Source organism: Equus quagga, chromosome 1 (genome assembly GCF_021613505.1).
Source record: "Equus quagga isolate Etosha38 chromosome 1, UCLA_HA_Equagga_1.0, whole genome shotgun sequence".
Lineage (NCBI taxonomy): Eukaryota > Metazoa > Chordata > Mammalia > Perissodactyla > Equidae > Equus > Equus quagga.
The window spans coordinates 63,000,099-63,002,751 of record NC_060267.1 but is presented as its reverse complement, the minus strand read 5'-3'; positions in this window follow the sequence as shown (position 1 = coordinate 63,002,751).

The window sequence follows — 2,653 nt, the reverse complement described above, 5'->3', positions numbered from 1 at the left end:
CGGAGCGTTCCTTTTCTTGATTTGTTCCACAAATACCATTAAGAACCTACTGTTGGGGCCAGGCACCAGGCTGGGAAACAGGTGAGACAGACTTGGTCCCTGCCCTCTGAAGAGGTTTCATCATGCTTAGGGGAAAGGAGAGGGAAAGGATAGGGGAAGGGCATGCTGCTCTGGGAAGAGCAGCAGGGAAGTCTTCCTGGAGGAGGTGATATTTAGGCAGACACCTGAAGGATAGATAGGAGTAAGCAGGGCAAAGTGCACTTCTGGAAAAGAGTGTTCCAAGCAGAGAAAACTGCCTATTCTCTTGTCGGAAAACAAGCAAAGGGTGGAGCATAGACAGGGTAGGCATCAAGGGATTGAGAGAAGAGCCAGGAGCCTTGTAGTGGGAGCTGAGACTTTTTTCCAGCTTTGTTGAGGTATGGACTGACAAAAATTGTATATGTTGTATGTGATTGGGGTTTTTTAAGGACAGCCCTTTTTTTTTCTTGCTGAGAAAGATTTGCCCTGAGCTAACATCTATTGCCAATCTTCCTCTTTTCTTTTTCTCCTCAAAGCCCCAGTACATAGTTGTATATTCTAGTTGTAGGTCCCTCTGTTTTTTTCTTTTTTGTGTGTGAGGAGGATTCGCCCTGAGCTAACATCTGTGCTAGTCTTCCTCTACTTTGTATGTGGGATGCCTCCACAGTGTGGCTGATGAGTAGGTCTGCAGCTGGGATCCAAACCTGCAAACCCGGGCTGCTGAAGCAAAGGGCACAGAACTTTAACCACTTGGTCACAGGGCCTGCCCCCTTGTAGGTTCTTCTATGTGAGCCGCCACCACAGCATGGCTACTGACCGATGAGTGGTGTGGTTCCGCGGCTGGGAACCAAACCTGGGCAGTCAAAGCAGAATACGCCCAACTTTAACGGCTGGGCCATCAGGACTGGCTCTGCATGTGATTCTTTAAGGTGTACACTGTGTTATATATGTATACACTGTGAAATGATTGCCACAACTGCTTCACAGTTGGGTTTGTGTGAGATCTACTCTCGGCAAATTTCAGGTATACAGTATAGTTCTGTTAACCACAGTCACCGTGCTGTTCGTTAAATTCCTAGAACTTAGGATTCTTATAACTGAATCCTTTTCCCCCAGCCCTCAGCCCCAGCAACCACCTTTCTACTCCTTTTCTATGAGTTCAACTTCGTTTTTAGATTTCACATCATAGTGATACCACAGAGTGTTTACCCTTCTCCGTTTGTTATCTCACTTAGCATGTTGTCTTCTGGGTTCATCCATGTTGCAAATGGCTGGATTTCCTTTTTTAGGGCTGAATGACATTTCACTGCATATACATACACTACATCTTCTTTATCCATTCATCCTTCCAAGGACACTTAGGTTGTTTCCATGTCTTGGCTGTTGTGACTAATGCTGCAATGAACACAGGAGCGCAGATACCTCTTGGAGATCCTGATTTCATATTCTTTGGATATATTCTCAGAAGTAGGATTGCTGGATCACATAGTAGTTCTATTTTTAATTTTTGGAGGAAATCCCATACCATTTTCCATGGTTTACAGTCAATGGGAGCTGAGACTTTAGCCTGGGGGCAATTGGTGTTTCTACGGTGTTTCTTACAATTGTGGCAACGGTTGGTTCTCCTGGGGAAACAGCAAGAGAGAATCAAGGGTAAGTGAAAAGTGTAGGCAACGCACAGTATCTGGAAGGCCACAGCCAACCTCGGCCATCTGCAGGACTGCAGTTTTCTGAGCACGACTGGACTAGCTTCACTAAGCAGGGATCCCACCCCCTTCCAGTTAGCCCGTTAGGAGTGTCGACCTTAAAAATAAGATAGCCAGTTATTTTACCAGCAAAATGGGTTTATTCGGCACTAGCAAAGGAATTGCAATTTCTGACTACCAAGCTATAGCAAAAGCCATAGGCAAGTCCAGCAAACAAAGGAGAGGAAGTTATTTTATAGAGAAAAAGGAAGTTCGGAAGGATAGTTTCAAAGGAAAGCCTGTCAGTGGAACACAGGAGTTCAGTGTGGTGACGGTTTCTCCCTGGCTGAGTGGCTGGGGTAGTCGATTTCAAGTTGGGGACACACCGTACCTCTCCTCCTGCTGGGGTCTGTAAATGACGGTTCTTGTAATTGACGTGGAGTCGTGGCGTGTCAGAGCTCCCCCTTCTGGCGTCCCAGCTCAATTTAAAAAGAGGGTTTCTTAACTTAAAAGCAAATTTACCTATTTTACCCTCAAAATGAGTTTATTCTAGAATAGCCAAAAGAATTACAATTCCTGACGTGTGCACTACGGCAAACCACAGGCAAATAAGAGCCGCTTTTATAGAGAAAAAGGGGGAGTCGGGAGAGGCTGTTCTAAGTGAAAGTCGATTGGGGGAAAATAACAGTTCAGGGCAGCAACCGCTTCTCATTGGCTGCGCTGTCGCCGGGTCGGGAGAGAAATCTTCCTTCGCCAATAAAGCCGCTGCGCTTCCTCTCCACGATGCGAGCAGTCTCTTCGTAACTGACGTGTGCGCCAGGGCGTGAGGGCTCCCCTACAGGCCTTCCCGACCTCAATTTAGTGGAAGTTTCTTTCATTAATTTCCACACTGTATTGCGTTCGCAGGAGCGCGCCCCCGTTTCTGCTGCGGCCACCTCGGGCCAGACTGA